Source organism: Schistocerca piceifrons, chromosome 6 (genome assembly GCF_021461385.2).
Source record: "Schistocerca piceifrons isolate TAMUIC-IGC-003096 chromosome 6, iqSchPice1.1, whole genome shotgun sequence".
NCBI lineage: Eukaryota > Metazoa > Arthropoda > Insecta > Orthoptera > Acrididae > Schistocerca > Schistocerca piceifrons.
In genome coordinates, this window is record NC_060143.1 from 216,175,139 (window position 1) to 216,187,344 (window position 12,206).

Consider the following 12,206-nt stretch of genomic DNA (forward strand, 5'->3'; position numbering starts at 1 on the left):
TTTCTTGCTGTAAAGACAACACTTTTCTACGCAATGTATTATTGGACGAACTTATCTCACTGATTGTCTGCTGTAAATTTTGGAATTCGGGTGTTTGATTGAAAGAAATTGGTGACTTATTGTCTGATTTGGTGTCAATGTTATTTTCGATAACGTCAATACGACTGGCCAATTCAGCAAATTTTTCAGTCAGTGCTTTTAGGTGGTCGTCGTTTTTAGTGTCACAAGCATTAATTTCTTTTTGTATTTTACGTGTGGTTTTGTTAAATTTCCTAACGTCTGCTTTGATGGCATCAGGATCCTGTATTAATTCTAATTATTCAAGTCTGTTGGTCGCTGTCTGAAAGGCTACTGTGTGTGCGTCTGTTTTTGTTTTAAGATCGGAGATTTCATCGTGCAATTCGGTGTTCAGTTATTTGATTTCATCTGATACTGTAGCAATATTGTTGTCTACATATGTTTTTGCCTTCGTAAACATTTTACGCTTATCTTCCTGTCTCTGTGCAGTAATTGTTTCCATGACTTGTTTCTTTACTTTGTTCTGTTCCTGTATGAATTTACGGTGACGCGTTTCACTGTTTTGTAGGTGGTGATTAAAACGTTCGTCAATTAGGCTGTTTTGTTGTTCAAATTTCTTGTCAACTTCCGCGTCCAGCGTGTGTGAAAGTTCTGCTGACATTAATTTAAACTCGTCGCGTAACTGTGTTGCGTTTTCAGAACATTGTTTAGCGACTGCACTAATTTCATATCTAAGTAATTTCGTTGTGGCTGCATGTGTATTGCGTATCTCTTCACTGTTATTCCTGGCACAGGCCTTAATTTCCTCACGTAATTGTTTTTTAGTTTCACTACATTGCTCCGCAACGGCTGCAATCTGTTCAGTAAGCTGTTCAATAAAGATGTCAAGTTTTTCATTAATTTGTTTGAGCGACCTGTCGTGTTTTTCATTCGACTGTTTGAAACTTTCATTAAGTTGTTTGAAATTGTTGTCGTGTTTTTCATTAAGTTGTTTGAAATTGTTGTCTTGTTTTTCATTCGACTGTTTGAGGTTTTCATTAAGCTGCTGTTTGAGATTTTCATTCAGTTGTACCAATAATCCCATAACTCGATCCATGCCAAAATTAGCTGCTGTATTCTCTGTGCTGTGTGGTGGTGTATCTGCATGTGTCACGTTTTGTTTACCGGTAACCATTTGGTCATTGTCTGATTCACAAAAAGGTTTGCCAATCGGATGTGCACTGTTGGCCACTACATCGGAATCAAATAAATTTGACGTGTATTGTGTATATTGTTCACCTTCGTTAGAAATATTTATCTGTTCACTGTGTAAATTTTGCAAATCAGGTGTGTTAAACTGGGCAGTGTTCATTGCAACGGAAAGTGCCGCGTCATCAATTGTCGTTAAATTTACAGTGGACACAATTGAACTTGTTTGCTCATCATTTAGATTAGAATCATTACTACTGATCGGCATGCACTGACTATCTGTAATTAGAGGATTATCACTATTACACTGAGTGTCGCTAGTATTATCGGTCAAATTATTCGAGTCAGCATTTTCACTCATTGCACATCGCGATGTACTGTTAGCAGTTTTTCGAGGCGTTTTCACAAATCAAAGTTAAGCACAAAATGAAACAAAGACAAAGCAAAATGGAACAAATACAATTACAACAAAGAGCAATAAATTGCCAATGATCTGTGAAAGAAAGAATGACAAGTTAGGAAATGCGTTGCGCCAGATGCAAACTACCTTTAACAATAGTGTAAATAAGAGCAGATATATAACTGACTACGTCTCATAAATTCACAAAAATACGATCCTGGTCGGTTGTCACCAAGTGTAACCTCCCCACAGTAAAATAATATAAATAATATTCTCATTTAGTGTAACCTCCCAAAAAATAAATTGCGTAACCTATCAATAATAAAATGTAACTAATTTGTCAATAAAAAATTATGGCTCACTTATAACCTTTCAATAATTGACTGTGAATGCAAACTGGTAAAATTTAGACGTCAGCAGTGCTGCGTCATGGCCCTGAAAGAACATTCTCAATAAATTGAAAAATCTTACCTCAATTAGGTCGCCGGATAACGCGTATATATCTGCTCCTATAAGCAATTTTTCTGGCACAGCCCTGTGCAATGCTAGCCGATAGATTTGTCGTGTATAAAAAGAAAAACTGATTTTTCTTTGCAATAATGGGGATGACCATGGATTGGAGAAATTAGTAAATTCTTTAAATTGAAATGAATGATTGTCAAAAGTTACTTTTTATGAGAAAGATTATTATTAAGAGATTTTTTTAAAACATTTACATGGGACTTGATATAACAATACTACATATGCGCGAGGCTGCTTTCACCTTATACTACAACGCTCAGGCTCCGCCATCACTCCCACGACCGGCCCAGTCAACTCCATACACACCACACTGCTCGCTGGCAACTGCTACTACACAGTTCCTACCGCATACAACACTGGTCTCTGGTCTGAGATTCTCTTATATCTTACATATCACAGGCAGCGCGTGAGCAATCCATCGAAATTACATCTGCTCGAGTGCGCTAGCAACAAATTCCTTAATCATGGACCTCTCACAATAGGTGTTGTCATCCTCACCATCAACATGTAGTAGAAGCGTTAAAGTAAACATCCTGGTTCATGTTAATAGTATCTTCGATGATCTGCTTCGTTTCAAAGCACCAACATCGTGACTCGTCGACGCACATTACACGTGTCTATCAAGCTGCTACTATTCGCCTTTTGTCTCGTTTGGGCCACTGAAGACGTGCAGCTCTGCGAGTCACCCTGAGAAATAGCCTATTGTGAGTGACTTACCCCAAATGCCCACTGCATGCTCTTCCCTCTGCAAGGTTCGCTCACAGACTAAAACGGACTTATAATAACCTACAGCGCGATAAAAACTGATTGTTATCGACAAGGCACAGTCCCTGTCATTTGGCGTCTTTTTACGACCACTCTTCTTAAGCCGTGTTAAGTGGTTGCGAGCTGTAACACCATTTCTCGTAGACTCTTTGGGCAATACGCGTTGACGCCAGGTTACAGAGAAGGTACCAGAGCAGAGAGACTATCACAGCAAATTTAAATGTAGTTATAGCCTCACAGACAGTCGAAAATTAAACGAGGTCGGTATTAGGGTAAAGAAACCCCCGCGTGAAGCGTTCAACGAATTCGAAACTATGATTCTGCCTACCGACTCGGCAGAAAATCGCTGGGAGGTTAGGTCTTCTGTTAATTCAATAAACTGATCGTATCCATCCAGGCACTCGGTGACGGTAATGGATCTGAAATGGAGGACGAAACAGAAAAGGCAGGAATGCTAAGAGCCTTTTTCCAAAACTGTTTCACACAGGAAGATCGCACTGAAGTACCTCCCTTAAATTGTCGCACGAACGAAAAAATGATGCCCAAAACTACAGGTGAGTCCGTGACGACGGTCTGTTGTGGAATTTTGGAACATGTTTCATGCTCGAGTATTATGACGTTTCTGGAGCCCGAAAAATGTCCTCTAGGAATCACCATATGTTCCACAAACAATAATCGTGTGAAAGAAAGCTCACTCTTTTCGTCCACGAGACCCAGAAAGCAGTAGATACAGGTGCCTAGGTAGATGCCGTGTTCCCTGACGTCCGGAAGGCATTCGATACGGTTCCACACTGCCGCGTAACGAACAAAATACGAGTTTTACGGACTATCAGACCAACTGATGAATGGATGAAAGAATTTCTAGCAAACAGAGCACAGCATGTCATTGTAAATGAAGAGAAGACTTCAGACGTGAGAGTGACTTCAAGCGTACCCCCAGGGAATGTTATAGGTCCTTTACTTTTCGCAGTATATGACACAGCAGACAACATCGAAAGTTCTGTGAGGCTTTTCGCGGATAATGTTGTTGTATACGGAGAAGTCGCAACGCTAGAAAATTTTAGCGAAATCCCGGAAGACCTACAAAGCATCTACGCTTGGTGCGGGAAGTGGGAATTGACCCTCAACACAAACAAATGTAACGCATTGCATATACACAGACAGAAAAACTGATTACTATATGATTATAGGACTGGAGAGCTGTCACTGGAAGCACTTACTTCCACAAAATATCTAGGAGAATGTGTACGGAGGGAATTAAAGTGGAACGACCACCTAAAACTGATCGCTGGAAGAAAAGATTCCAGACAGATTCATTGGAAGAATCCTCGGGAAATCAAGCCCATCAATAAAGAAGGTAGCTTACAAAATCCTCGTTCGACCAATATTTGAATATCGCTCGTTAGTATGGGATCCTTGCCATATAGCAATGACAGACTGAATAGAGGTGATCCAAAGAAGAGATGCGTGTTTCGTTATAGGCTCATTTAGTAATCACGAAAGCGTCAAAGGGAAGATCAACAGCCAACTCTAGCGAAGAGGCTGCGAGAGAGGCGTTTTGCATTACAGTGTCGTTTACTTCGTTTACTGTTGAAGCTCCGAGAGCATATGTTCCTCGAAGAGCCAGAAAATATACTGCTTTCTCTTACATACATGTCGCGAAAAGATCATCAAGATAAAATTGGAGAAAGTAGTTACAACCTCTAATTACAGTGTCGTTTACTTCGTTTACTGTTGAAGCTCCGAGAGCATATGTTCCTCGAAGAGCCAGAAAATATACTGCTTTCTCTTACATACATGTCGCGAAAAGATCATCAAGATAAAATTGGAGAAAGTAGTTACAACCTCTAACAAGCTCACCAAGCCACAGTGTTTATATGTTTCCACGCAACGGTCGATTCGTGACGCCATCAGACTGCTGCGTAAATCGTGCCGTCGCGTTGACGTATTCTTTGGGGCTTGTATAGAGGCAGAGTTTGGCCATGTTGGTTTTATTTAAAATAAACGGCCATTTTGACAGAGAGATCGTAATATTTCTGGCTTTGCAGCCTTCATATTCGGCTACAAGAAGCTCTTCTTAGAGCAGTTGAGAAGGCAGCAGTTGCAAGATGAAGAAGTGTGTTGTGAGGTACTGATGACAGATAGGGATATTGTGAGAAAGACCGCCTAAATTGTGGTCCTTCTCCGCGATTGGCTGCTGCATTCGGAAGTTGAGCGCCACAATGGCAATCTTCTGTTATTAATATTAGACAAGCTAAACAGCATATTTTCTTGCATTTAATATTTAAATACTCACTCAGTAGCGTGCTATCATCTCATTTTTCACAGCTATTTATAATCAGCAGAATAATAAACAACTGCGAAAAGAAAAGGCAGACCAACCATTTCGATGATCTTAGGATAGCACGTAAGTCGGAGGGTGGGCGAAATGGTTCGGCTGTAAGATCAGAGCTCGTTTGGCAGTCTCGGAGGATGGACATGTTGCCCACCGCAGTATTAGTTAAGACTTTATTAGCAGTATATGGTTATTTGCACATAGAGTTGAAAGCAGTTTGATACTAATTACGGAAATATGCAGTTCAGTAGTTTGCTGAAGAATAAAACTCATTTGTGACTCTTAAAAGAAATTTAATTGTGCAGTTTGTCGTGTTCCGCTAAGAAAAAGCGAGTGGCATCCCATATAAAGAAACTGATTGGAAATTTAATCATTTCTAAAATAACAGTTCCTCACTAAGAGTTTCTTACAGCCTTAAGATTACGGATTCACGACCTACGTGCTGTTTTCCGCGCAGGGGACAACAACTATAGAAGACTGATGGCTGGTCAACATTTGTTAGAACTTACGCATCGCACTCAGGGTGGTAGAAGCAAATAGGCACCTCACGTGTACTGCAGTCTTAGTACAAATGAGATCAGTGACACGTCAACTGTGGTAACTCAGAGCAGAAGAAGAAAAATATTTTTGAGGGAAGGGATTTATCATACAAGCGTATTAATCACTTCTCTCGCCACTCTCTCTTTTTCGGCTTGCCGTAAGATAAATAGGGCAACACATGCTAAAAGATCTACAGCTTGTAATGAAAAATAACCAACAAAAGAGAAAGTTTTTCTTCCACTTGTAAAAACTGTCACTGATCGCACTCACAAATTATTCAGAAAACACAGTATTGGTACCTTGTTTAAACGAACAAGAAAGGGCGAGGGTATTTGAACTATGTAGCGGACCTGCGGCCACCGCTTGTCACAGCAGTAGTACACAAAATCCCTTGGACTTCCGACCACGTGTACAGAGGAACCACAAAAACAAGCATTAACACCCGGCTTAAGGAACACAAGAGGAAAAGTCACCTACGCAAGAGCGACAAATCAGCAGTAGCGGATCATGCACTAGAACAGCAAAACCACGACATTCGTATCTCTGACGGTATGGTTGTAAGCGTATTGTCATATCGCTGGCTTGGTTGCGGAGTATCTTTGCGGGCAGCGCGTTTGCAGAGTCGAGCACAAGACATGGAACTGTTATGTTGTGTTGTGGGTAGCTCTGCATGTGAGAGGCATCGTTAGTAGGGAAGTTGAAGTGTTGCTGCAAGTGCTATTGCAGTAAAGTGATGAAATATGGAAGTCACTCAGAAAAAAGTGCGTCTAGATGTAATTAAAAATGAGCAGTGCCGCCGATAAGGTATCTGTGTATCCTGTCGATGCCTGTCGCACATCGTCAATCATCCGCGCCGTGTTCGGTCTTCGAGAATGAACTGATGTGAATCAATAGAAATTAGTTACCATAAAAGAATTCAGTCAGGTGTCAGTGTCTTGTAGCGAGCTGTGAGAACGTGTGTTCGATCATCGCGTTTCCGCATATCAACAATCAGCCGCGCCGCGACCGTTACGCGCACGCTCGTACAATTGAGAACTGAAAAAATTAACTTTACGAACAGTGATGTACCATTACTAGTGTCAAGGAGGACTGGTACCAAAAGAAATCTGTGTATGCGTGGCGAGCGTAAGAACTTTCGTTCGATTATTCGGCTTTCGCGGGCGTGTTACATGGTTTTAGCGAGATCTAACAATTATTCCGTTAGGATGCACAGAGAGGCCATAGTAATTCAAAAACAAAAACAGAGTTTTGACAGAAAAGCAGCTGTGGACCCAAGTGCTAAGTAAAACGAACAGCGCCAACTCTTCCTCGCTACAGGCCCCATAGTTTACGTCGGTGCGACCTAGCGAACTTAGGCAGCGGTCTGAAGACGTCACGAAGCGCCCATTGCTTGTATACATACAAGGTACAATCACATTAACGTGACTGCCGACGATTGTCGACGTCGGCGAGCAAAAGCGACTCACAGACGGCGGGTGGCAGCTATACCAGTAGAGGGCATATAAAATGTGTCAGGTTGACGCGAAAAACTGTGCAGTCTCTATCATAATGCGGAAACGGAGGAATCTATCTGACGTCGAAAAGGGCATGATCATTGGATTTGGGGCACGGCAAAATGGCGCTATCCAAAACTGGCGCCGAGGCAACTGTGGGTGCACCATGTACCATAGACGACAAGGGTGAACGACGGCTCATAGAGCTGTGCAGGCGAATAGGCGTGCAACTCTTGAGCAACTGACTGCCCAGATGAACCAAGGGGATAGACGCGCAACTCTTGAGCAACTGATCGCCCAGATGAACCAAGGGGATAGACGCGCAACTCTTGAGCAAATGACAGACCAGATAAATCAAGGGGACAGACACGCAACTTTTGAGCAACTGACCACTCAGTTAGCTGAACCAAGGGGATAGACGTGTAACTCTTGAGCAACTGACCGCTCAGTTAGATGAACCAAGGGGATAGGCACACAACGCTTGAGTAACTGACCGCCCAGATGAACCAAGGGGATAGATGCACAACTCTTCAGCAATTGACAGCCCAGATAAACCAAGGGGACAGACGCGCAACTCTTGAGCAACTGTTCACCCAGATGAACCAAGGGGACAGACGTGGAACTCTTGAGCAACTGACAGCCCACATGAACCAAGAGGGTAGAAGCGCGACTCTTGAACAACTGACCACCCAGATGAACCAAGGGGACAGACGTGCAACTCTTGAGCAACTGACTGCCCAGATGAACCAAGGGGCAATCAACAGAGAGTCCTCATCGATGGTTCAGCGAAGGTTGCTGCATATGGGTCTCCGGAGCAGGCATCTGATCAATGTATCCATGCTGACTGCTGTTCACCGGATATGGAGTCTGGAATTTGCGCACCAGCTCCACAACTGGACATCCACTGAATGCCGACTGGTGACCATGTCAGGTGAATCACATTTTATGGTCCATTGGACCGATAACCGTTGGCGTGTGCTGCGTTAGACGTCTGAAAGTAAACACCCTGCACGAATCGAGGATCAACACAAGCATGCATCTATCCTTGGGGACTTCGTTCACCCCTACATATGGTTTGTTTTTCCTCGGAACAGTGGCATCTCCCAGCAGGATAAGCCAATGTGTCACAAAGCTCACAGTGTACGTGCGTGGTTCTGAGAGCACCAGGTTGAGTTTACAGCATTCCCCTGTCCACCAAACACCCTGGATTTAGACCCAATCGAGAATATGTGAGACCACGTCGATAGAGCTATTAGCGCCATGGATGCTCAACCGAGAAACCGAGCCCAGTGCGGTACCTTCCAGAGCCTTATTGACTCTCTTCCTGCACGTCTCGCAGCTGTTCGCGCTGCAAAAAGTGGTTATTCAGGCATTTTACAAATCTGTGACTGGAGATTGTGTAAACAGTTCAGTTTGCTGAGTTTCTTAGAGTCTATAACTGCTTTCTACGTCGTTATAGCCTCTGATGATGTTTTCAGCATTGGAAGACGAAACGTTAGGCAGAGAACTAGGCGTTTTCCATGGCCTTATCCCTACAAAACAAATTTCAGCAGTGACATACATATGCTTCTTTAGTGCCATAAGAGGGAGGAATATACAGTTTTAGAGCACAATAGGGAAAGGGCTATATCACATACCGGAACAAATTGCTGCAAAATGAATGGGATCAACGATAAAGACACGTACTTTCAGTGATATGAACTGCGGCCGCTACAGTACAGAATCGAGCCGCCGCGGCGTGCACGAGACTGATGAGTAACTGTACTGGACACTTGAGGGGAGCCGCAAGTCACGTGAGTCAGCAGTCCGCGGTTCGATGCCCACTCAGCGCCAGCTGGCGCCCACCCCCTTGAGCTTGTCACCGGACGCCCCTCTCTGTCTCCAGCCGACACCACCCTCTCCACAACACCTGTCGCTTGCGGCGTAGGCGAAGCCGCCTGTGGCTATTAATGCTACAAGCAGCCCCAGTATTAGTGGAGGGGGATGCCAATAGAGGCCATTGAAAGCCGTTACATGTCCATCGCCACAGATGCAAAACTGATGTTCAGAACCCCCTTCAACTACGCAGAATTATGTTTCCCATGTGTCACCTACAAGAGTTGATGTTACAATGGTTCCTTCAACATCGTTTAATATTTTGTTTTCTACGATAACTTTTTACTGCTCTTATACAGGGAGTTTCACGAGGAACGATAAATATTTTAGTAGGTGATAGTTCAGACTCATCCGCATAAAACATTCCATATATCATGTCTCCAGTTTTTATTTGTTGCGATGATACAGTCGGCTAGATATAGGTTTTTATTTTCAGTCTTGGTACTCTAGCTGCTATGGAGTCATCTGTCGACGATAATTTTCGTTTAGAATAACGCAGATTGTGAAGTCATTCTGGACTTTAGGTAAATGAATTTTTCCACTATGATTGCGACTGTGATTTGTTCGGACAATTCCACAGTATCGTTCAACCATGCTGAACGTGCTTCAGATCCTGCCTCGGGCATGGATGTGTGTGATGTCCTTAGGTTAATTAGGTTTAAGTAGTTCTAAGTTCTAGGGGACTGATGACCTCGGAAGTTAAGTCCCATAGTGCTCAGAGTCATTTGAACAAGTACGTTACATGTTGCATGTTCCACGTTTTTATGTTATCATCTCGCTCGGACTGGAAACCCCCAAAAGTATATAAAATTTTAGTAGTCTGTTACATGAAGTGGAATACAATGGTAACTGCAGCTTACTGCTTCGTATTTATTTTCTTTTATAGTAAGTGAGATGGTTGCACGTTCAGAGGTGTCATATAGAACATGGCCATCAAATGGTAACGAAATTCAAAAATTCTCGAAAGTCATAAAATGGACGTTGGTCAGTTTGTTCTGCTCAGGGGTCACAGTTCTGCATTGGTTCTGACGGACGTATTTGCTTTCGATGACCACTCATAGCTACCTATTCTACTGGCACTGTAACAGCCCGTAGCATTATTAGTATTATCAAGAGAAATGTGGCCGAAGAAGACGAATAAAGTCCCAAACCAAATATAAAACTATATAAACTACTGGTGTTTTTGTATTAAATCTAAAAATTTCGTTAACTTAACTACTGCCCTTACTTACAAACTATCATACTTCATAACTCATAGTTTGAAACGTCGCCTTATGAAAAATTATACAAGACTGTGCTTAAACTGACACACAATATTTTTAGCGCAACGCAATCTGACTTTCAATAGTCCCTACAAAAGAATGGCCCTGACTAACATTAACCTATACCTTTCACAAATCACTTACCTCACAAAAATCTTCGTTACTCGAACTACTGCAATACAGCGAACGCCACTACTGCCAGCTAAATAAAAGATTCAAACTACGGAAGGCACTAACTACTGATAGGCATAGTTAGCAAATGAAAGATTTTAATAGAGAACAAACAATGTATTTACCTTAATAGTGTTGAAAAATCATAATATACATAGCAGTTCATGACATCCAGTCTTACAAATTTCAAAACTCCGCCATTTCTCTCCCCACATCCACCACTGCTGGCGGCTCACCTCCAACTGCGCAACGCTACGCGCTGTTAACATCCAGCTGCCCAACGCTACAATGGCGAGTATTACAACAATGCAAACCAGCCACAGACTGCACACAGCACAGCCAGTGATTTTCATACAGAGCGCTACGTGGCGTTACCGATAAGAAAACCTAAACAGCCTACTTACAAGTTACCTAGTGAGGTAAGATATCATTTGCGACCAAGAGTACTCAAGTATTTCCTCGCATGTATTAATCTGAGTGGGTGATTTCTCCATAACAACTTGTTGATTGTTTTAACGTGAAGTCAAAACCCTTCTTTTAATCTACAAGCACATGATTTGAAAACCAAGCTACTCTCTCCACGGGAATACCTAAGCCCCAAACGACGTCTTTTAATGTCGTGTTCCCGTAGTTTTCTTTTTCCTGTGATATGAAGTACTTCAACTGACTTACAGAGAAATATTTATCAAGAAACTCATGGTAGAATTAATTATATTTGAAATTAATCCGTAAAGGTAATATCATACAGACTGTGGTCAACTTATTTCTCGTATTTACACAATTAACTTCAATAGTAATCATTCCTACATCACATCATGGTACGTAGACTGCTTAATATAAAATTGCGCCCAAACAGTAATAAAGACCAGTTAAAGTACACAGGGGAATATTTAAATTGCAGCAGTACTATTAACAAATGATTGTTCCTTAACAAGTTAATCAGCAGGTTCCACGACAGTATTTCCTTTATGGTTAAGTACCTCTCTGTCAAATACTGTAGATATCAAAGCGAAGAAAGCCACAGCTAAAAATTACCAGGGGGACCTCATGTACTGACCGATGAACGGTGGGCCATAATGGGAGATGGTTAAAGAATCACCTGATATTAGTGGAACCAGTCATTCACGAATTCCAAATTGCTACCAGCTGTCCATCTAGCGCAGTGAATATGAGTAGGGAGCTAAAAAGAAAGGGGTACAACGATCGAGTAGCTCGTAATAAGCCATTAGTTTCTTCAGTCGTGCCATGCGACGCTTCAGGTGGCGTGATTTGGAATCATGAATCACAGTATGCCCCGTTGCAATCCAATGGAAGGTCATGGGTTTGGTAAATGCCTGGGAAATCCTACCTGTCATCAGTGCCAACGGTGAAGTAGGTGGAGTTACCATATGGGACTGTTTTTGGTGGTTAGAGTGTGGTCCCCTTATTGCGCTTAGGAAAAGGGTAAATGAGGAAGGGTACGTACACATTTTACAGCACTGCCTACTACATACAGTAGAGGAACAGTTCGCAGACGATAGTTATTTGTATTAGCATGACAATGCACTCTGTGATAAACCAACGTCTGTGAGGAAATGTTTTGCGGACAATAAAACTGCTGAAATGGACTGGGATGCCGAGAGTCCCGCCCTGATTCC